Source organism: Vulpes lagopus, chromosome 20 (assembly GCF_018345385.1).
Source record: "Vulpes lagopus strain Blue_001 chromosome 20, ASM1834538v1, whole genome shotgun sequence".
NCBI classification, from domain to species: Eukaryota; Metazoa; Chordata; class Mammalia; order Carnivora; family Canidae; genus Vulpes; species Vulpes lagopus.
The window spans coordinates 4,444,366-4,469,586 of NC_054843.1; positions in this window are offsets into that span (position 1 = coordinate 4,444,366).

A 25,221-nucleotide genomic window follows, 5' to 3' on the forward strand; every position below is an offset into this window, starting at 1 on the left:
GGACCCTGAGGTCATGACCTAGTTGAAACCAAGAGCCAGATAGTTAACCCATTGAACCAGCCAGGCCCGCTGCTTTGTAGATCTTTAAAAATTTTTTCTCTTGTTGTCCAATGCATCTGTCTTCTCTTTTGTGGCTTCTAGGTTTTGTGTCACACTCAGGGGCCTTTTGAGTTGTGAGATAATTAAACACAATCCATCCATACTTATTTATGATGCTTTTATAATTTCTTTTAAAAGCCTTTTCCTGGAATTTGTTTAGATTTATGGTTCTAAGTACAAATTCATAATATTTTTTTTTTCTGATTGGCTATCAAATTGTCCTGGTGACATGACATGCTGCCCTAAACATGTAATAACATCCCCTGTGCATTTGGATCTGTTTTTGGAATCCTCCCAAATTCTTATGATATTATCACTTGCTATCTCTCTTGAATCTTGTATCTTTTTACTGGATTCTATCCCTTGGCTTCTGCACTTGAATGCAGTTTATTTCCCACAAAATAATAGCCCCTCTCAATACTACATTACCCCACATTGGAATCTATGCTTTTTCACTTTATATAGCCAAGCTTCCAGAAAGAAAACAATTTCATATTTTCTCTCTCTAATTTCCTGACTTTTGCTTTACTTTTCTGTTCTCTGTGATTCCACCCAATGACACATTAAAATTGTTCTTATTAAAGTCACCAATAACCTTGGGTTCTCATCATACTTGAATCACTTAGAAGCTTTCAATGGTGCTGACAGCTTTTTGCACCTTGGCCTCTTCAGTGGCACCATCACTCATCCTTTGAGTGGACTGTCCTCGATTCCATTTGCAGGCTTGTTCTTCTCTGGCCATTCAGTGGTGCTTCTCAAGCCTGGGCCCAGCTCCTCCTCCTCTTTCACTTTTTACTCTCCCCAGAGAATCTGAGGCCTATCACTTTTTACTATCCACCCACTGATGACTTTTCCTTTGTTTCTTCTTCCCTGGGGTTTCTCTGGGCTTATGTTCCCAGTTGCTAATTGGGCATCTCCACATGGAAGTTTTTTTGACATGTCAAACTTGACATGCCTGATTCTAATTCCATGATCCCAACTGCATGCCTCCACTGTCTATGCTGTGTCCCCTTTCTGAATGAACGACAGGCCATCTATCCAATTGTGCAAACCAAGTTTCTAGCATCCTTCCTGGAATGACTCTTTCCGTGCTAGTTGTGTGATGAATTGGTCTGTATTCAACTCATTACAAGTGATTGTTAAATTTTCCAGAATTTTGTGAACTGGTTGTTAAATGCCAGGTTATAAAAATTTAATTATTAAAAATAAATGATACTGACTTACAAGTAAGCAAATTGTACTGAAACAAAGGTAATAAATATTTGCTACCATCACTTCCTATCTATTTTATTGCATTTTATGATCATCTTTGTTCTAGAGATTATTGCCTGGTGGGAATCCTATATCCTTCATGCACCTCTTCTCAATCCTGCCTTCAGTGACGTCACATTGGCGGCCTGAAATATGTCACGGTGGGAGTATTTTCACCATAGAAATTGGTAAATGTTACCAACCAGAGCTGGATTTATTGCTTTGTTAGTTGTGCAGACTTAAGGTGTTGGAGAAAATGTCAATGATGTGGATCACACTTTGAAGGGTGGCACACCTTTTAGTCATTATGATGCTAATAACTCAAACACTTGAGAAAGCCAGCTTTCAGTATTCAAAAATTACTAGCCTGCCCAGCAAAGAACTAGGTCAGATCATTGGCCAATGATAGAAGTTCTGACCTACATGGTCATTATTCCACTTTGTGTTTCTTGTAAACGAAAGTAGCAACCAGTATTTATATCAGAAACTTTATCAGTTGGAACATAGGTTCTCTCGAGATTTAAGAGTTCTGCCAAAATAAATAAAACGTATTGTGAAGATCACTTTACTACGTGGAATTGACAATAACGAATAGTAGGCACATTGTTATTATTTGTAAATTGTGTGCTGTAGTCTCTTATGACCATAAAATTCCCTGCCTTAGCCCAATCACTGTCTCCTCTCAGATGAATTACAGTGCTGACCCCACGGCCTCCTGGCAGCCACTTTTGCTCCACCTCTTCTGGAAATCCGAATGTGATCGTTCATCTTTCTTGCAGTCAGTACTGCGAGAAAGTACTTTTTAATATAAAGAAGGCCTACTATGTGTGCTTCTTTAGGGGCTAGCCATCAGTGGATAAAATAAACATCAGTCCTTGTCCTCATGGATTTTGTATTCTAGAAAATTAAAATTTAGTAGGTCCTATAAAGACAAATTGAGCAGGGGTGGCCATGAGGGAGAGCACATAACAGGTATGCAGAAAAAATAATGAGAATCACACAAGAATATGGCTGCATACCAGTGACCCAGAGACCCGCTCGGGCTCTGCCCCAGTGTCACCCCTGAAGCCCGCTGTACCATCCTGCTTGGCCTCCATGGCCTTCTCCCCAAGCACCACACATTGGGGGCTTTCCCTAGTCCCTTGTTCCCACTGAGCCATTGAGAAGCCTGCCTGGTGAAAGCCTCAGGCTTAAGAGTTTGCCCGAGATAAGAATTTGAATAAAAATCTGGAGCCTTATTCTTACTTCAAGTATGATTTGTCACCCAACAATGATTGCTAGAGGGGAAATGTCTAGGGTGAACAAATGTGTCATAGGAAGTGCACATATTTTAAATGAAGGAGGTGGAATTGCATTGTTACTGCAGGAAGACTGTCACAGAAGCTGTGTCCTATACAGACGAGCCTTACTCTCTGGGCTCTACCTCTATTGTCGATGGGGAACACTGGCCAGGGCACCTGTATTTGTCTTGTTGAGTGGGAAGAAGAGACTCTCCCCTCACAGTGGCTGAGCAAGTGCATTCATTTCCTATTGCTGCTCTAACAAATCACCACTAACTCTGTGGCTTATAACACAAATCTCTCGTATTACAATTCTGTGGATCACAGGCCCAACATGGTGTAGCTTAGTTCTTTTCCCAGGGCCTTGCAAGGCCAGAGTCGAGGTATTGGCTAGGCTGTTTTTTTTTTTTTAAGATTTTATTTATTTATTCATGAGAGACACACAGAGAGAGGCAGAGACACAAGCAGAGGGAGAAGCAGGCTCCCTGAGGGGACCTGATGTGGGACTCGATCCCGGGACCCTGGGATCATGACCTGCGCTGAAGGCAGACGCTCAACCACTGAGCCACCCAGGAGCTCCAGATAGGCTGAGTTTATGTGGAGGCTCTGTGGAAGAATCGTCTTCCAAGCTTCCAGACTTGCTGAGGTATTGCAAGAATTCAGTTCCATGCATCTGCAAGACAGAAGTCCCTGTTCCCTTGCTGGCTGGTGGCCTCCACATTCTTTGGCTTATGGCTCCTCCGTCTTCAAAGCCAGTGATGGTCTATCAAATACTTCTCCTGATGCAAATCCTTTTGCTTCTTCTCCCTCTTCTTCTTCTTCTTTTAAGGGCTCATGTGATGACATTGGGCCCACCAGGATAATCCAGCATAATCTTGCTATCTCAAGGTCTTCTTATTAGTAGCCTTAATTACATCTGAGAAGTCCCTTTTGCCAAGTTATTCGTGGGCATAGCACCAGGGGTCAAAGTCATGGGGACCAAATTCAACCTACCCCGGTTGGCCTTGGGTTCTCAAGACCTCATGCATCCTAGAGCCCTCAAAGTCCCCATCCCATCACAGGATCAGCCCAAGGTCCAAAATCTCATCTAAATCTCATTGATTCTGGAGACCAGCATTCACCATCTGAATCAGGTGCAGCCCCTGGGAACATTCCTCCCCATCTACAGGCCAGTGACTGAGGAGACAAATTACGTGTCTCCAACACAGAGTGGTAGCACATGAACAAGTTAACAGTTGCAGATATTCCTCTTCAAAATCATGCAACACGGACGGTGAGGTGAAGTCTCGGGTCCAAAGCAATTTTGAAACCCAACCAGGTGAAGTCTGTTAGATTTCCAGGCCTGGGGATAACCTGCGGCTCTCAGCTCTGCCTCTGGGCTCTTTGTCTTGCTCTGAGTCACCTTCCTTTTTTATGAAAGCCAGCATATTTTTTAGCTCAACAGTTTTATCAACCTGCTTCCTGCCAATAGAGTTGTTGGGTGGGGGGAGGGGGGTGCGGTTAGGGTCCAACAGCTTCCTCTCAACTCATCCTCTTTCTGTCCCTTCTGGTCCAAACTGGCATCACTTCCGCTGATCTAAAATTCTCGAGAACTGTGTGGGCCTGTTGGGAATGTCCCAGAGTTCACACCGTGGAACAAAAGCCTCATTCATGGGTCCCTCATCTTAAAATGCCAGTGTCATCGCAAAATCATCATCATGGAATTTCTTCTTTATGATGTCTTCATTCCCACCCACCCCCCCTCACACACAATTTTGGCAAATTAATCAAGGAGTGAAATGAGAGCACAGTGTTCATTTGTTTTAAGTGAACTTGATTTCTGAAAATCTGATTTTAGGAAAGTAATAAAGCGGGGAAATAACTTGGTTCTCCTTAACCTTGTGGTTACAGAATTTGGCACTACTACAGCCATGAGCCCCTGCGGGTGATTTGTTTTTTTGTTTTCTACAACTGTGGATTATTTCATATCATGAATAAGAATATGACAAAATAGCACTCAAAATTGCACTTTGAGAACACCTGGTTGGAGATAAATGACAAAATAACACATATGTAAATTAGACAGGCATGGTTTAGATGTATTCATGGTTGTCCCTTGAAAAGGTGGGTAATTTGGCACAGGTAGCCACCGAGCTGTCCACCAAACACAGAATATTGTGAATGAGAAACAGCAGATTGAGGATCAAGGAAACAAGGAATCAAGGAAACACACTGTCCGCATCAAGAACGAAGTGTTAGGGATGACTGGGTGGCTCAGGGCATGACTCCGGGGTCCTGGGATTGTGTCCCGCATTGGGCCCCCTGCAGGGAGCCTAATTCTCCCTCTGCCTGTGTCTTTGCTTCTCTCTCTGTCCCTCATGAATAAATAAATAAAATTTCAAAAAAAAGAATGAAACACCAAAATTCAACAGAATTAATACGGAAGCAGGAAATTTAACAAATAATCAGAGAAACATTACAGAAGCATCTTGATTGGGGTGTGTGCAAAGGCATTTAAAGAGTGTCTCACTCCTCAGTGTGACCCTCAATGAGAGTCTCTGAGAGTAGAAAGGATTAGAGAATGAAGTAATTGGAAGGTTAAGAGAACATAAGCCCAAATACAGGAAACATTCAAGGAGATGCATTGGGATTTCTGGTAACACTGTGTGTGTGTGTGTGTGTGTGTGTGTGTGTGTGTGTGTGTGTACAGGTATCTTCCATTTTTCAAAAGCTTAAGTTAAACAACTTTGCTTTTACAAAAGACCTACATTAGTACCTGTTCTCACTACTCAAAAGAAATCCAGAGGGATTTTCACTTTTATAAAAATGGTGAAAAGTGAAAACAGTGTCCAGCAGCAGGTTTGCAGTGAGCTGCGGGGAAGGTAGTGTGCACCCCATGCAGTGAGCAATGACCTCCTGGACTTCCTGCCCCACACACCCCCTGCAGCATCTCAGCTTCTGGTCGTCAGGGCTCTGAACGGTGTCTGTTAGCATCTGGGCATGATCTCAACTGCTTCTGTGTATTCATTAGCTAAATGTGCTCTGGGAATCAGAAAAACCTAAAAGAGGTGATCTTTTTGGGGTCTGGGAAAGCTCAAAAGTTTTCCATGTAAACTAATGTTAATTGCTCCTTTGCTTTACATCATTTCGCATGGTGGGGGCAACCTCTATATGGATGCACACACACACACACACACACACACACTCCAAATATTTGATTCTGTTCTTTCTCTAACGCACCTGAGCTGAAATCTGAACATGGCCACAAAATACAGGAAAGTTCATCATTGAGCAGGTGGACCTTCATCTCTGCATTTCAAGAATCAGGAAAGGTTTTCAAATTAAACCCCTAGGACCATCCCAAAGATGAGAATTCCTAAGAAGATCCTGATATTCAAATGTAGAGGTTCCCAGTCTTGGTAACAGATGGAAAATACTGTGTCAGTGGGGCTAAGGAGTATTTCCTGTCCTCAGTACAAGAAAAGATACTCTTCTGAATTACTTATTTATCAGTTTATGTGGGAAAAAAAATGCCACTGATAGCATCGAATGGGTTTCCACTGCTTTTCCTTTCCTTAACCTGTTAAGCAGATTTCTTTCCAAGCCTGCTGAAGAAGAGGGGCAATTTTTAGGAGTCCAGATGCTCTGCATCAATTCACATAGGACAGAAAATGAGATTAGTTGGGGAAGAGGAAAAGAAGAAAGAAAAGAATCAGGGTGGGCAGCATTAGGAAGGATATGGTGGATGTCATGGGGACATGCCAGGACCATGCTCTATTTTTCTGATGGATATCAAGTGTGATGGGGTTACATGGTGACCCCCAAAGGATACATCCAACTGAGGCCTGTGAGAGTGGTCTTGTTTGGAAAAAGGGTCTTTGCAGATGTAATTAAGGATCTTGGATAGGATCATCCTGACTCAGGATGGACTCCGGATGAGTGGCAAGTGTTCTTATCAGAGAACAGAAGGGAGAAAACAGACAGGGAGAAGATGGTGAAGGTGATGAAGGAGGAGAGACAGGGATTTGGCTACAAATCAAAGAACACCATGGGCTGCTGCAGCCATGGGAAGTTGCAGGAGTCGGGGAACAGATTCTCCTTACAACCTGGTGAAGAAGCCAACCCACCTCACTCCTTGATTTCAGACTTGTACCCTCCAAAACTGTGGGAGGATACCTTTCTCTTGCGGTAAGCCACCCGGCTTGTGGTAAATTGTTTTGGCAACTACTGGAAACCAATGCATTGTGATGCCATGGGGTGGGGGCAGGGAAGAGAGCGAGAGCGAGTGGGAAGGCGAGCAGGGGGAGAAGAAAGAAAAACTTATAATGGAGATTTCATCCTTTATGGGAATTTAGTAAGTATATTTCTTATCAATAGTTTAGATTCATTTAATAAATATTTCTGAAGTCCCTACTTGATGCCTGGGACTCTTCCAGGCACTTAGATTTTATTTTTTTTTATTTTTATTTTTTTAATTAATTTTTATTGGTGTTCAATTTACCAACATACAGAAAAACACCCAGTGCTCATCCCGTCAAGTGTCCACCTCAGCAGGCACTTGGATTTTAATAGCTCATGGGATAGGTGCAGACATTTGCCCTCTTGGAACTTATGTTCTGGGTTGGGTTGTTTTGTTTATTTTTGTTTATTTTTGTGGAGGGAAGGGAGAGAGGTCGAGCAGTGCAGGGGGGCAGAGGAGAGAGAGATTGAGAATCTCAAGCAGACTCCATGCTGAGTGCAGAGCCTGAGCAGGGCTCCATCTCATGACCCTGACATCATGACCTGAGCTGAAATCAAGAATGGGATGCTTCAGTGACTGAGCCACCTGGGAGCCACTTCCATTTTGTTATTAAATGTCACATCATCTTAAGGTAAGGACTAAGATATGCAGCTTCATGAGTGTTATATTCTGGGGGTCCACCTCTGAGTGGATTTGAGGCACACTCCAATCCTGAGTTACCGGCAGCCTAGAGGCAGCCACGACCATGTGGTGGGCTGGTGAAGTGGGTGACACGGGTGAGCGGTGGAGGTTTGTGTCCCCCAGCGGAGCTAGCAGAAAACCACAAAAGAGATCGAGGTAGTCATGGCAATGCATCAGAGGACACACGAGATGGATCTGAAGGAGAACCCAAACTTCACTGTGTTACACAAATCCCTGAGCTGGGGAGGGTCGAGAAACTTCTTGCGGAATTGTTAGCTGGAATTAGTAGTTACCCTGGTCTCCATGGACAGCCAGTTTCTTGAGAAATTTGAGTTTTTTCTGGACAGAGAGAGGAGCCTTGCAGGGACCAAGGCTTGGTTTCCTCCCATGGAATCACTGATAGATGTAGTTACCATCAGGGAGCTGGGAAATCCACTGGGAGCAGGGCACAGGTGAGGGGCATGGAAGCGGAGGTGGGTGAGGGCAGGGACTGAATTAGAGGCCACAGGGGCCACAGGAGGGGTTGTTCATGGGCTCAGAACCACAGGTCTTCTGTTGTCATGGCAGATGGCATCCCTGCCAGGGAATAGGCACAAGGAGAGGAGAACCCAGGATCATCAGAGAGACATCATCATACAGAATGTTCAGGTGGGGGAAGCACAGGACTGACCCTGATCACAAGTAATGTTGGGAACACAGGGTCAGGTGAGACCAGGAAGGCCTGTAGCCCAAGTTGACTGAATCTGTTGAGACCTCACCTTGGATCCGAAGGTCTGCCTGCACGTATCTCCTTGGACTGCTGTACGAAATGACCACAACCTGGGTCATTTGAAACAACAGAAATTGTTTCTCCCACTTCAAGTGACCAGCAGTTGGAAACCAAGGTGTGGGTAGGGTGGGCTCCTTCTTGGGAGTTCTGAGAGAGAATAGGTCCGGGCATCTCTCCCAGCTTCTGGCCCTAGGCAATCCTCAGCGTTCCTTAGCTTGTAGATGAATCAATCTAGTCTCTAGATTGTGGACACCGTCTCCACATGGTGTCCTCCTTGTGTGAATGTCCACCTGGCTTCTCTTCTTAATAGGATGCCAATCATTGGATTTAGAGCCCTCCCTAATCCAGGATGACCTCATCTCAAGACCCTTAACTTGATTACATCTGCAAAAACCCGGTTTCTAAATAAGTACACATTTATAGGAACGGGGGTTAGCAAATCTTTGTTAGAGCAGCAATGGAACCTAGTAGCTTGGCCTGATGCCCACTCCGGCCTGCCTTCTCAACAGGGCGGGGGAAATGAGCTGTTGGGGGTGGGCCTGGAGGGAGAGTAGGACAGGTCCAGTGGTGCCAGGCTTGGGAGAGCCTGGACGAGAGAGGGGAGAGGAGATTGAGAGATCTGGGGGTGAGAAATGCAGAAAGAGCCTCAGGGAAAGGGAAGATCTGAAGGTATCAACACTGCGCACCTCACACCACGAGTGGATCCTTCCTTTGTCAAGTTTTAAAGACTTGCTGAAAGATTTAAATTGCATTTCAATAATCATCTGGTAGCCAGACTGAGGATTCTTTGACACTGTCCCCACTATATAGAAGTGGTCCTTCAGGTGGAGCAAGAGGGCCTGGTTTTATATTCAGCTACATTTGGAGCAGACCTAAAACGATGTCCCCCCATCCGCTCCCCACTTAGGGTAGTAGTCCAAAAACCTTGTATTGATTTATGTGTGTTTTTCCTACAGGCCAGAAAGAGTTCACTCCAAGGAGTCAAGAGATGTTGCCCAATAATCCAGAGACTGAATCCCAAAGCCTGAGCTAGGAAGATTCTTCCCCTGCTTCCTCTGTGTCTGGGCTGCCACGCTACACCTGTTAGCATCTCTTCATACGGAGAAACACATTTTCTGAAAGACTCACGCTTCCATCCTCCATCTTCCTCTGAGGACCACCCTTGTTTGGCGGTCTCTGGTTCCCTTCTGGAAACCTCCTCAGTAAATCCAGTTCGCAACTGAGCAGAGAGCATGAGCCTGCCTTAAAAGCCATGACCTGGCTGGCAAAGAGAATAGCCGCATCTCAGTTCCAGCTACATTACAAATAATAAGCTCTTGTTGCATGGGACTGGAGATCCACAACTTCTTTCTTTCTTTCTTTCTTTCTTTCTTTCTTTCTTTCTTTCTTTCTTTCTTTCTTTTTTCTTTCTTCTTTCTTTCTTTCTTTCTTTCTTTCTTTCTTTCTTTCTTTCTTTTTTTTTTCCATCACAATTTCTTAATGAATCCTTATTTTTATTTTCTTTTTTTCCATGGAAGCAAATATTGCCTGGAAAAATAGTAATCAGAAATGTATCCCATGGATATGTCATTTCTTCAATCTCCCAGCCTTGATTTAGTTGGTTTTCATTCATTCATTCAGCAAATAAATTTTCTTGAATCCCTACTGTGTGCCAAGCTTGGCTGGGCCGGTCGACCCAACACGTCATTTCTCATGCTTCTGGCAGCTGAATCTGTATTTCAGGGCTCGCTGTTTCTCGTGTTTCATCACGGTGCATGGCCTCGTTTAGCTTCCTGTTGCTCAAGATGTGTATTGTTAAAATCTGAATTCCCTTCTCCCACTTTTCTAAAGCAGTAGTAATAATGGTCACGGTCAGAGGAGGTCAAGCCTATTTACTATATTAAAATATTAACTTGCTAGCCAATTTCAACGCCAACCGATTTAAAACCGCGCATATAAAAAGGGTTAAATGTGACAAGAAAAATAGAAAACTCAGGTACATTGTGACCATCAATGACCTTGGGAGCCTGTCAGAAAGTCTCTCAGATTTTGAAAGGATAAAATAAATGGTTGGAGGGAGACATTTAAAGAAATCATATGCAGTTGGAACAATACATCCCACCAACAATGGGGGCCTGTTTGCAGTAATGAACCAACCTGACGTCCATCAGCCATGCATCGGTTCAGTGTTAACAATGGTGACATTGTGTGCTCGTGGCACACAGAAGGTTGTGATGTGAAAATTATCCTTCATTCGGCTCCTTCCACCCTGGTTCCAAATTGAACCCTTAGAGAAATATTTGGTTGGGCCTGTGCTTTCAAAATAAAGCAAATGCACTTTAAAAACATTAAAATAAGTCAGAGACAATGGCTTTACCAGAACCATGTGGATTAGGTGGATTTAGCTGTAATTTTAGACGAAACAAGGTTAGCTTCAGGAAAGGCTCCAACGGTAGTTTTGAAAAGTTAAACAAAACATGCCAGTAGGTTGGAATTCCATGCTGGCTGCCCGGGGATAGGATGAAGGAGTGGCCTCAGACAGAACCAGCTCAGAACTATAATAAATGACTTATTAAGACCCAGGGAAATGAACAGGTGTAGGGTAGACCTAGAGTGTTTAAAGGAGTTTAATGCTTTTGACTGAAATTGCCTAATATCAGTAGACAAAGATGAATTTGCACCAGGTCTTCCAGTGGTGGGTCAAAGCAAGCATTGGACAAGGCAGCTCAAGAGGAACACTTCTCTGAAATGAAACAAAACCCAACCTGTCTGATAGGGAAGCAGAAAGGGGGTCGTTCTGCCCAGAGTGTGGAGATTAACTACGGGTACCGACCTCCCCGATGTCGCCTCATCCCACACAGGGCCTGGAAGGTCTGGATGGCGGGGCTGGCTCATTACAGCGGGTCTGCTCTTCTCCCAACGGCCTCCTGGCATCCGTGCTCGTGTGGCCAGTTGTCTCTTCCAGCCTGAGTGTCGCTGACGGCGAGGCTCCCTCTTGCCTCTTCCCTTTTCTTTCCGAACCTTCTGTCTTTCCTCTCGGCCCAGCAGCCCCCATGTTCATTAAGACCATGAGTCCTTGGTGCTCGTTAACTCTGAAAACCCCTGTCCTCTCTGTATGGGCCTGATGTTTCTACTGTTTTTCTGTGGCTGGTGTAACAAATGCCTGCAGATGTTGTAGCTTCAGACAGCAAGAATTTGTTCTCCGGTGGTTCTGGAAGTCAGGCATCCAAGAGAGGTCTCATGGGGCTAATATTAAGGTGCACCAGGCCTGGTTGCTTCTGGAGACTCCAGGGGGAGACTCTATCCCTTTGCTGCTCTTATGGTCTACGTGTCTGTGTCCCTCCAAATTCATACACTGAAATCCTAGCCTCCAGTGTGATGGTGTGAGGGAGTAGGCTTTTGGGAGGTGATTAATCATGAGTCTGGGGCCCCACGATGGGATCAGTGCCCTTATGAAAGGGATCCCCGAGGTCCCTCACCTCCCCTTCCATGGCAGGGTGGATGGGGTGGGGGTCACAGGGAGGCACTTGCCATCTGCAACCCATAAGAGGACACAGCCCAGATCCCCACCAAGCAGGTGCCGGATCATAGAGGGCCGGCCTCCAGACCTGTGAGAAATACATGTTTGTGGTGTGGGTCCTCTGGTCTGTGGGGCCCTGTCACAGCAGCCCTAACTGAGGAAGGCACTGGCCTTTCTTTGGCGCGGGCCCTCTTCTTCACATGACCTGACCTCGGCTCCCCTCTCTACTGCCTCCTTTTTATAAAAATCCTTGTGCTCACGTTGGACCCACCCCGATAACCCAAGATAACCTCCCCATCACAACTTTAACCACATCTGCAAGTCTTTCCCTCCCTCCCCAGTAAGGAAGGTAGCCTCATCACTGGGATTAGGATGTGGACATCATCAGAGGCCATCTCTCTGCCCTCCACGGGGCTCACCAAATTCTCCACCACAAAGCATGTCCTATCTCCTCCAGCAGCTGTGACTGGACGTCTGCCTGAGAAGTTCCCGGCCCTCACCCTGCGTGTTGGCTGCTCTCTGCTCCTCACTGCAGTGGGGCTGGTCTCAGGCTGGCTTCCTGCAGGGGGAGGGAGAGACAGGCCAGGGCATCTCACATCTCTCTAGGTGGGTGAAGCTCCTGGCATCAGCTGCATGCCCTCCACGGTTTCCGTCCTGCTGGTGGACCCACCCCTGCCTTTGCCTCCTGCCCTTGGACTCCACCCCAGGGGTGGCACTGGCTCCGTGGTGCTGCTAATCTCTGCGATGCCTCACAGCCCTGTGCACTATTTCAATTCTTCTAAGCACCTTTGTATTTATTTATTTTTTATTTATTTATTTTTTTGCACCTTTGTATTCAATTCTCCAAGTTACAGTCCCTCTCTTTAATTTATCTGGTAGGGATTTGGCTTCTTGGCTAGACCCTGATGGACGCACTATTTCCACAGTGTGGGGGAGGTAGAGCTACAAAGTGGCTTGACCTTTGCTCCCAGAGGTTGACAGTATGGCCAAGGACACAGAACAAACGGCGTTGTGCAAATCGGGGTGAGGCCACAATCCTGCATCAACAGGACGCTGTGGGGCATAGAGACGGGGCCCTTCTGGAGATGTGAAGCTGAGTGTGTGTTTGATTTTCGAGGATGGCGAGAATTCCAAGACAGTAAGGTGGGGTAGGACGTTTCAGGAGGAAGGAGGAGGTAGGCAGGACCCCAGAGGCAGGACTGGGCAGGGGTACTGGGGAGTGGAGGGGAGCCCAGTGTGGCACACACCCCTGGTGGAGGATGACGGTGGGAGGGAAGTGGTAGTGAAAGGTCGCAGGGCTGTCACTCAGTGTCCTGGGGCTGCTGCAGTAAGTCACTCCGAACCTGAACTGGTGGCTTAAACCAACAGGAATCTATTGTCTCACATTTTGCAAAGCCAGAGTCCCACGTGAAGATGCTGGCTCGCTCTGCTCCGAGAGCTTTTCCAGCTTCTGGTGGCTGCATGCTGGCAGCACTCGGGGTTCCCCTGGCTTGTGGCTGCCTCTCTCCCGTCTCTACCTGGGTTGTCACAAGTCACCCCCAGCAGGTGTGTCTCTATGTTCTTGCCCAAATCCCCCTCTTCTCACAAGGACACCAGCCATTGGACTCAGGGCCACCCAGCTCCAGTCTTGACCTCCCCCTACATGCGTGACATCTGGAAAGTTGACTTATGAACTGCACAGGTTTAAAATTCATGGATCCATTTAGATGCATAATTTTAAAATTTTTGGGTAAATATGGCTTAACATTCTAAATGTATTTTCTCTTATGATTTTCTTAATAACATTGTCTTTTCTCTGGCTTACTTTATTGTAGGGACACCATGTAAAATACGTATGACATACAAAATATGTGCTAATCTACCTTTTTATGTTATCTGTGGGGTCAACAGTAGGCTATTAGAGGTTTTGGGACAGTCAAAAGTTATGCATAGAATTTTAGCTGCACCAGGGATCTGGGGACAGTGCATTTCTAAATAACATCACACCCACAAATACTGGGGGGTCAGGCCCTCACCATATCTTTTAGGGGACACAATTCAGTCCACAGCAGGCTGGTTTGTGGAGAGTCCCCAGTGCCTTGCTGAGGCAAGCATATTTGATGACAGGCTATGGCTTTATTGGGGCAGGAACACAAGGGAACTCTTGTCTGCTGGCCCATTTTCATGAACTTTTCAACCAACCCAGTCTTTTATTAGCAAAACCAAAACAAAACAGCAACCTTCCCCAACCCCACATGTCCACATGTCTCTCTTCCTCTCAAGAGACAACTTGTGCACACTTGGTGCCTCCCCCAACCTCCCCGCCCTGTTCACCTCCCATCTACTCCTTTACCCGCTGGTTCTGCTTCCTGTGCTCTCTGTGTCATCACCCACCATCTCTCCATGTGCTTGCGGACGGCCCTCCACCCTGCTAAACAGTGCTGCTTACCTGTCCTGCCCCTACCTGCAACTCAACTTCTCCAAAACAGAACCACCTACCTCCCCGGCCTTGAGTCCCCCTTGGCAATGACTGACCCTGCTAATGCCCCAGCTTTCCAGCCAGCCCTGTGGTCACCGCCAATGCCCTCCTCTCACCCAAGCCATGTGTCCCCTCGTCCTTGAAACTCATCATCTCCGGCGGGCATTGCTCGACCGTCTCCTAAATGATTCCTGTTCCTCAGACTGTCTCCTAAATGATCCCCAAACTCCTCAGAGCAGCCCCAGTGATTTTTCCTGAATGTGAACCTACCAGCTGTCTCAGGCTGCCTATAAGGCGCAGACCGGCTGCCGGTCCTGTGGAGCAGGCTGCAGGGGCTGAGCCTGGCCGGCTTCCATTTCTCACCACGCGGGTGTGTGCTGCCTGAGTGCAGCCACTCAGATGCTGCGCTACTCACCTTTCCATCCCCTAAATATGCTGCTTCTCGCTTCCTTACTGCAAGGCTTTAGTTCCTCTAACAGAAGAACTTTCTTTCCTCTTCACCCAGCCAAAGCCTACTTATTTCATTTTAATGAGGGGGTAAGCAGAGAGAGCAAGTCAGAAACAGAAGATTGCAATTATCTTCCTGTGACTACGTACTCCTTCCTAGTCTCTCCACTTTGGACAAACCCCAGGTGGCCTCTCTGCTAACATCACAGGACCAAGCCTGACGCAAATGCAGAACCAGCTGCTGGCCCATCTCCACTGTGCACACCGAGAGACACTTTCCTCAATGAGGGGAGCACTTCAAATACTTGTCGGATCCCAGGTGGAGGAGGAAGAGCTGGCGGTTCAAATAACTCTCTGATTTCCAAGCCAAGAAGATGGAATTTACATAAATGACAGAAAATGCATGCTCCTTTACATCAAAGCCCTGTGCAGTTGTGCATGGACCTGACCATCTGTGAAGGGTTTGGCTAACAGAATCCACTTCTGAAAGCACATCCCAGGGAAATTCACCGATTTATATTTGGGGAGAGACCAATAATATCCCTGCTGAAAGGGGCCTTGGCTATCACCTGTGCAGCCATGCTGCTCTCTATAGGCGAGAGCAGATGGGTGCAGGGACAGATGACTCAGTCAAGGTGACTCAGCTCGTCACAGGGGACACAGGTGCTGGGTGTCACTTTCCCAGGCACTTGTTCTTCCTGACACTTCTGGCCCCCATCACAGCATAGAGAAGAAGTCAACAGAGGCCTGGAATCTAATCCCCAAGAGTTGCTCTCCATCTCTGTGATCCTAGGGAAGCTACCTGTGTAAGCACAGGTATCCCAAGGGGATAGAGATCTCTTTCCTGCCAACCTCAGGAGCTGTTCAGCCAGTAATTATTGGTCTATTCCAACATTTATTCATTATCTTGTTTGAGCATTGGGTACCATGCTGTGTGCTGTAATTCCAACCAGATAAAATGTGGTCCCAAAAGGAACCTCCAGATCTATCCCCCCAGCTCGTGGAAACTTGGATTGCTTCCGACACACATAGGAAGCATCGTGGCTACAGCCTGCTTGTAAAGATATTCTTGGCTGTACTTCTGACATCAGGCCCTGGTCCCAGTACTCTCCAGGTGCTTCACGCCAAGGCTGCTGTGATGGCAGGTGCCAGTCTGCTTGGGCTGCCGTAACAAAATACTGTGGCCTAGGGGCTTAAACAACAGACATTTATTTCATCAGAGTGCTGGAGGCTAAAAGTGCAAGATCAAGGTGCTGGCTGATTAGATTTCTGGCGAGGCCTCTCTTCCTGGCTTGCAGACGGCCACCTTCCCACTTTGTCCTCACATGACCTTTCCTCATGCATGTCAGGGAAAGAAAGAGAGAGAGAGAGAGAGAGAGAGAGAGAGAGAGAGAGATCCCTGGTGTCTTCCTCTTAAGGACACTCATCCTATGGAATTAGGGCCTCCTCTGTGACCTCATTTAGCCTTAATTACCTTCTGAGGCCCTATTTCCAAATGAAGCCATTTTGGGGTTTAGGGTTTCAACAAACAAATTGAGGGAAGGAGTGCAGTCCATGCACCCAGGGGCAGGAGCTATTCTGCTCCATGAGGCGAGTGCTCCTCTGCTGCCCAAGTAGCTTGTACTGTGACACACATACAGTGCTCCTTTGGTGTTCCCAGAGAAATGCACAGCTCTTACAGACTTTATGCTTCATTTGTTCAGGAGAGCAGGAGAGCAATCTTCAAGATGTTGGTTTGTTTCTCTAGAATGGAAATTACTGTCCTCCTGTTAGCTGAATTGACATGGTAGGGGTGGGACAGCTTTGCTGGTCACCTCCCAGGATTTTCCTCCTCTTCCTCGGTGGCAGTTGGGTGCTTCATGTCCTGAGTAAAGACTGCATTTCTCAGCCTTCTGTGCAGAGTTGACTCCCACTGTGGATCCTGGATGGCTGAAAGGTCAGCAGTGAAATGTATTTGGAAAAAAACAAAACTGACCTGGGAGAGATGGGTGCAAGGAAAGGATGGTGGGCACAGTGCAAAAATGCATAGCTACACCGAATTCAGACTGAACTGCAAAAACAACATAAAAATATTTTATGTTGATCAATATGGAGTTCAAACTAGGCAACAATAGTAAGAGAAAATCAGCTTCATCATATGATTGGGTAGGATAGAGCTACTGAAATAAGAAAAATTAATTCTATACCCTGTTAGAATTATAGTGAAGTTTAGGTATTAACAATTTCATTTATTTATTTTCTTAAAGATTTATTTATTTATTTGAGAGGGAGAGAGAGGGAAGGAGAGAGTGCATGAATGGGAGCAGGACCAAGGAAGAAGGAGAGAGAATCCTCAGGCAAACTCCATGTGAGCACAGAGCATGATGTGAGGCTCGATCTCACAACCCTGAGATCTTGACCTGAGCCAAAATCAAGAGTTGGATGCTCAACCGACTGAGCCACCTAAGAGCCCGTAGGTGATAACAATTATGGAGCAACAATCAAAGAACAGAAAAAAATTTTGACTTCCTAATTGAAGAGGATAAGTGCTGGTGAAGAAAACTTAAAGAAATCAATGCAACAAAAGGCAGTAAAGGAAAAAAAATAATCAAAGGGGAAAAGTAGGATAAAAAGCATAACATGGCAGAAATAAATAAAATTATGTCACAGAAAATATTAGGTTGAATGTCATGGGATTGTCATTTTTTTCAGTAAGAATATTTAAATATTAGTAATTGCTTATGGCTTAACTGATTATAAAGCATGACTGTGTTTCCTCATGAAGAAAAGACAACAAATAAGGGAATGGATTTTTAAAAATTCAACTTGATGATGTTAAAAAAGGTGTGCTTAAACAGACCACAGGAGAAAGGCTGGAAGCACAGCTCAGGAACAGATGCACAGTCAGTACTGACCAAAATGAAGCTGATGCAGCTGCCATCATGCCACCGAAATTGACTTTAAGGCAGAAAGCATCATTTAGGGATGAACAGAGATGCGGTAATAATAAACCCTACATTTTCCTGAGAATGTGCCACAACCACAAGCCTGTGCACATCTGAAAAATATGTGGCTTACTGTATATAGAGAAGGCAAACTACAAGCCTAAGTCACTGACTCATCTATCATCTATCTATCTATCATCTATCATCTATCTATCTATCTATCTATCTATCTATCTATCTATCTATCATCTATCTATCTATCATCTGTCATCTATCACCTGTCTATCTCAGAAAAGCACAAGAGGAAGCAGACCTATGCATAATCTCACTGAGAAAATTTAATGCAACTCTACCAGAAATTGATAGAACAGAAGAATATATCACAATGTTGTGAAAGAGGTGAAAAATACCATTCTGCACAATTGACTGGAAAAAAATATATCCTTGCACTGAAAAAGTGGAAGATAGACATTCTTTTCAAATTCATATAGAACATTTAGACCTGTATCAAGTCACAAAGAAAACTCTTTGACAAATACAAAAATAATTAATATTTTTCAGTTTACCACAGAATGGGACTAAGGTAGAAATTAAAAAGAAAAAAAAAACTTACTGTGTAGAAAATTGCCTTGATGCCTCTGTAGCTCTGAGGTACGCTGTTGGGCAGGCTGCCCCAGGGATGTTGCAACAGAAAGGAACACAGGAACACATACTAAGATGCTTGAATTATGTAGTTTATTAAACTCAGCCTGAATCACACAGAGGGAAGCAAGGGGAGAGAGGAAGGGTAAGTTAACACACTTGAGAGCTGGTGAACTCCTTGAATCCTAGGTATGTGGTACTTACAGGATTTCTCTTCTTACTGGATCAGCCTTCCCCCTGAATGTGGTTATGAGGACAGAACTGAGGTTTGAACAAGCAGCTCCACAAACAGAAAATTCCCTGGGTCACTGGCACCTGATACCTGCCTCTTGGGAGAGACACAGAGGCAAGGAAGGCTGGCGTGGCGACAGCTCACTAGGTAGTCTGCTGATTAGCTGTGGTTTTCATCTGAGCTTCTTGGGCAGAGCACCGGGGCTGTGGAGAGACCATAAAGGGTGTCACTGGTGGCTGGCTGAATCTGAGGGACACACCATCACTTGCCTAGAGGTGGCACCATCATGACCTGTTCTCCAGGCCTTCCCTGCTTTATGCCAGCATCTATTTTATTACATCATATTTTAAGGGTTTGTTCTATCTAAACTTGATACGTCATACGGGCTACTAACTTAACTTTCTCTATGTAACATATCTATCAATTTTACTGTTTCATGAGCTACTTAAAATATTCATTATCTATATTTAACTTACCCTATGATTCTACTAAATATCATAAAACTAATAGCTTATTTAAGACCTAGGCTTAACTCTTCTTGTGAGTTTTCTAAGAAAATCCACATGGTCTCTGGACTTCCTGAATGATCCCTTTCTTCAAAGCACTCAAAGGTTTGAGTATGGGTACAGACCCAAGGGACTCATTCCTGCTCATAGAAACACACACACACACACACACACACACACACACACACACACATTCGGATTGTTTTCTTTATAGATGAATTGGATATTCTCAGATAACACAGCAAACACACATTATACTTTTCCTAAATAATTTTTTTTGCTAATGGAAAAAATATCAATGGAAATTGTGAAGTAGTTAGAACAACAATGGAACACTGCTTGATATGACTTGTGGGATGCAGCTAAAGCAGTACTTAGGTGTACATTTATAGCCCCAGCTACTTTATTGAAAATAAGACTAGCAAATGTGAATTGAGCATTCAATTAAAGAAACTAGATAAAGAAAAGCAGAGAAAAATTAAAGAAGTCAAATAGAGAAGGCTTTGATTAATAGGAAAGCCTAGGTAGTTTTAGTTAATGGAAATCTCCATGGCCCTAACGGGGGCTGAATTAAACAAATGCAGTCTGAAGCTTAATATAAATAAAATGCTGTATGTGAAAGGCAGTGATTGCTATAGAATATCCTACATTGCTCAGTTCATCTCCAGGGCTTTCAGTTAATATACTGGCACATAAAAAATAGTGAATTGTTCAGGAGTTACAGTGGAAACTGGGAATGTTTAGCCTGTGTAAAAGATCTATGGGAGAATCTGTAAGAGGATGGATTAGACTCAAGTTGTTTGGTAATTTAGGAATAATTTAACTGTTTGGAATTAGAGAAAGTCAAATGTCAGGTTGTCATAAGTAAAGACATTTATTTAACAATGAGGAGTGTTTGAAATGGTGTAGGTTGCCATGTAGAGCAGCTCTTTTCAGTTCTTTTCTGATGGAATTCGAGGGGATGAACCCTCTTGTGAGTAATGGAGAGAAGCAGTGTAGAGTCTCCCACCTTGGGAGACATGGGGTCATTTTCAGTCAAAAGAGTTTATTAATCTGGAATAATAACAGCATGCTGGCATGCATGGAGGCAACCCTGTATTTAAACACTGGTTTCTTCCAACAAAACTCTAAATTATAAAAGTTAGACAACTCTCATATCACAACATGTTCCTGGGTTATGAGTCACCTTGGATTGGGTGACTTTCTTAAGCACCCATCATGATCATAAATGATCTTGTTTCTTATTTGCTTATTCAACTACTCTATTTATTCTCCTCCCTGAAGGCAGGGACTGGTGTATCACAGATTTTAAAATACCTGGCACCTGGAAATGAGCTGGAACATAGTACATATTTGATAAACATTTGTTCAAAGAATGTATCTAGGCTTGTTAATTCCAAATTATCAGCACATCTTCTTCAAGGGATTCACAAACTCACAAACTTTCCAAATTTGTGTCTGAATTGGGTCTATGGGGAGAGAAGGTCTATAGATTTACAAGGAGCTTAGATGGGCCCTACATCTAAGCAAGGTTGAGAACTATCAATTTAGTGAGGCCAGGAAGAGAAAAAGAGGGGTTTATTTGTCTTCTAAACATTGTGGAAAATATAGATTTCATGGAGTTTCAGTTGACTGTTAATATGCTTGCCTTATTGGAAAATTATATGAATTTTCTAGAAGTTGATAATCTTTATAGGATGTAAATTTGATAGCTCATCCTTAACCACAATATTTGATTAGATAAATTCCTTCTCCTGCCACATCAGATTTGTTATAGATTCTTTTCAATTTTCAAGAATATTTGTATAACATATTTGTTTAATATCTTAATAGCATAAAAAACTTAAAAGATCTCTGGAGCATCTGAATTGCCTTTTTCTTTAAAGCACTCAAAGATTTTAGCCTGGGTTCACTCCTGGGACAGAATTGCTGTCAGACAGATAGGCAGACAGACAGACACACAGAAAACACACAAACATACACAGAATCAGTACACCAAAGAGGGAAAAAAAGAAAGGGAAAGAAAGTGACTGGGCAGTTTAGATGGTTAATCTGCATCATTTTTTGTCCCTGAATAGGTAATTTATCATTATGTGATTATGAGGATGATTATGGTGAGCCCCATTTTGTTAGCAGTTAAGAACATATTGTAATATTGATAGGATATCCTACAATCTTATGAGCTTTCTCCCTGCAACTGTCCTTATGTGCGTTACTCTATGCCTGAAGATCACGCATTCTCCCTTCCCTCATGCTTATTATTTGCATTACAGTAAAATCACAGAAAATTACAATCCAACTCAAGAATATTATGTTGGCTCTAAAATGCTCATCTTCTTGCTCTGGCACTGGTTTTCTTCTTAGAAGGTTGGTTTGACACACAACAAAATGAATCAGGCACATCTCCTCATTCTTCCGAAAGATAAGCCCTTGTCTAATCCTGAACTGCAAATGCAAGAACCCCACCTGAGATGCTTGTGAATAGTCTCACATGCAGGAAAAGAGAGTGCACCCCTACCTGTCCACACAGGTGAATGTGGGAGCCTCTTTACTGTCCAACATGGCATTCATTCAAGAATGGGTAAGAATTTTAAAAATGTAAAAATAGGATCTCATAGTGGTCTTTCCATTTTGTCCTTTGGTAAGAAGATAAGAAATTAGTAAGAGTGACTTTTTTTTATTCGGAGGGCAGGGGTGGGATGGGGGAGGGGGACAAACATCCTGCTTTCTGCTTCCAACATGGAGAAACACTTCCCAATTGGTTAGAAGAACAAACTCTGTTTAAGTAAAAAACTTAGACTATGAATTGGAGAGAGATTGCTTTTTCATAGGCCTTGCCTCTGTCCAAGCATATGTGAATCTCTTTATATGTGGAGCATCTGGGATTTTCAATGATTATAAGGAACCTCAGAGCCAGGTCCTTCCTTGAGGAGCCCAAAGAAATTTAGGCTGCAGGTTCTGTGCAAGCCTGGCATTCAGTAACATTTCCAATACATTGGTCTAACTCTGGCATTTTAGATTTATTTGGTGGCAAGGAATGGCAAGGCAAATGAAAGAGGAATAAATAAATAAAGGTGTGAGTGAAGAGGATTTGACAGGTCTCAGGTACTCCCCCCCCGTCCCCCGCTGAGGACCATGTTTCTTGCAGTTATTTATACAAACAACCATCAGACATGCAGGTCAAGCTTCTAGCTCCATCACTTGTTCTGGTCAGCCCCTGTGCTGCTGCCCCTTCCCCCACCTGCCGTGCCTTTCTCAGTAAGATCCAGATGGCATTCCCTGGCCTCACACGGGGATAAGCTTCACCAGTGCCTGCTGCCTCTCCTCCCTACCTTTTGATTGAATAGCATCTTTTTCTTGTTGTCTTCCTTTTTTTTTTTTTTCCACATGGCCCAACTCTTGTTGCCTCCTATGTCCTCTAATGAATGAAGTCTGTGAGTTCATGATCTCCTGGGGCAAGTGGAAATTCCTCTCCCACTTCCCAATACCACATTTGAAGGGAGTTCAACTTCCCTCAGTTCTGATTCATAGAATGGACTTGACTATTCAAAGCATCCTAGTGTGAAAAGGCAGCAAATGTGGTCACCTAGACACTGAGCTAAAGGATGGTGTGTGCATAAAACTGCACCAATGCACCATAGCAAAATGGCATCTCTAGTGCGTAGGGCAGTCCTGTAAGTAGGGTGCACGCATGCTTTGAAGCTATCGCTGTGCATGTCAATTATACTTCCCCCAGGAAATCCACTGTGCCGGATCCAAGGGCAGGGACTCCCACCCCTCTCACACCAGGCTTCCTTCAGTACTTACCAGCTGGAAGTGTCAGGCAAGGACAGCCACAGACCCTCCTCCTTGGTTCCTTCTGGCATTTACATCTTTACTTCCCAACAAACATATACTTACATCCCCTTTCTTATACCACAACGAGGCAGCTGGTCAACCTGACACTAACACTAGGTTAAGGCAAAGAGGGAAAATAATGAGAACTGGAAACATTCTTCAGAGCCCCAAAGCAAGAAGCTTATTTACTTTTTTGCATTTCTGTAGACATTCAGAACAATTCCTGAACGTTAAAAATCATGCACCCATTTGGAATAATTGAAATTGAAATGCGGAAGGTGTTACGTCGCGCTAATCCATTTACAGTGGTGTGAATTGTTTCTCATAGCCAACTGCCAGATGAACTGCTTTATTTAATAACTTGAATGCTAAAGTTCCCTCGGGTGAGGAGACAGTTTTGCCACCAACTGTGGAATTTTTCCCCTTTCTCCTTTGTCCTGAGGTGGCCTGGCTGTGGTCCAGGCTCTCCCGAAATCTCAGCCAGCAGGAGCGGTACCTGCACAGCCTCTTCCCAGCACGGCCCATGCTTCATCCTGTACCTGCTGAGTCTTGAGGAGACAAAAAGGGGGTAAAGAACACGTCCTGTTTTGTGATGGCTCAATTCTCATAATTTATGGGAATAAAATATGCATGGCTGTTATACCTGAAGAGAAGCAATTTGTCCACAGATATCATCATCAGAGAAAGCTTCTGAACCAGGGACCCCTGGGGGAACTGGTGTCAGGAAGACAGCTGAGGCTGAGCAGCATCAGGCTCTGGGGATTGCTTCTCCTAAGAAAGCATTCAGGGGCCCAACCAGGATGGCCCTCCTGATTTGATAGTGAGTCCATTTGTTTGCCTTGTCATGAAGGTTTGAGATTACAGAGATGTCAGGGGAAGGGGTGAGGATGGCAGTTCTCTCCAGGTGTGGGCCACGGACCTCTGGGAATAACAGAACTCAAAATACTTTCACAGTGCAGTATCACATCATCAAAATGATTTTCTTAATGTGATACAAGGAGGCTATTTGCCTTTTTTTTCTGAATTGACTTTAATGACGCAGATGCATTAATAGATATATTACAGTCTCCAGAGAAACAGAACCAATAGGATGTGTGTGTGTGTGTGTGTGTGTGTGTGTGTAGAGAGAGAGAGAGAAACAGTGCTATTTGGTGAGATAATACAAATATATGTAATGTAGATTAGATAGATAGGTATAGATAATACACATATGAGAGAGAGAGAGAGGGAGGGAGAGAGACAGATTTTAAGGAATTGGCTTACATGATTGTGGGAACTAACATGTTCAAAATCTGCAGGGCAGGCCAGCAGGCTGGAGACCCAGGGAAGAGTGAAGAAAGGAAGCAAGAAAGAAAGGAAGGAAAGAAAATAAGGAAGGAAGGAAGAAATGAAAAAAGGAAGAAAAGAAGGAAGGGAAGTTAGTTTCATTTAAGAATATCCTCGATGAAATACTAAAACTAACTGGTTTTATTAAATCCCAACACTCGAGTTCACATCTCTTACTATTACGCCACTTCTACCTGAAGGAACACCTGACAGGTACACTGCAGCTTCAGACTTGGGTGTTCAGCAGACATTGTTAAATAAATGAATATACCGAGCCTGTCATTTCAAACAACAACTGACAGTATTTGTTGCTAATTACAAAATTCATTTTTTTCTTTTTTTTCATAAATTTATTTTTTATTGGCATTAAATTTACCAACATATAGAATAACACCCAGTGCTCATCCCATCAAGTGCCCACCTCAGTGCCCATCAAAATTCATTTTTTTGAGTAAAAGTGAGAATTTTAAAAATATGAGCTTAACACTCTCCCAATATATAGACTTTCCTGTTGTTATACTAGTAATTGTGATTTTTTTGGTATTGTATCATGCATGCTTTGGCGAAGCAGTATTTTCCAATGACCAGTGCATGATGTTGCGTGGGGGGCCTGTGGCACTGTAAGTGAGTATGGCAAGGCCACTGCTTCTGATCTCAGCCCCACAGGGAAGGGATGGCACCACTCCTGGGGGATGGATGTGAGGACAAGACTGCAGAGTGGAGGGTCCCTCCCAGGAGACAAACCAGGTACTAGGATGTACCACCCAGGACTGTTACAAGAGACCTGGTTTGGGTTAGAGAGAAAGTTCTTGAAAAGATGTTGGGTTGTCCTTTTACCAAATCCCAGGAAAGGCTAGAGAGCATCTGAGTCTCCAGGAGCCATGGAAATGATGTTTCACACAGCCGTGGCACCTGTGTGTTCTTTCTGCTTCTCCCTGCGCACAGTGTCACCTTCCCGCCTGTCTTCCTTCCCTGTTGGCTTTCTTCACACTGTGCCCACATGGCTGCTGACACTCCACATCACTCGCCATGCTAGAATATGCTTCCATAG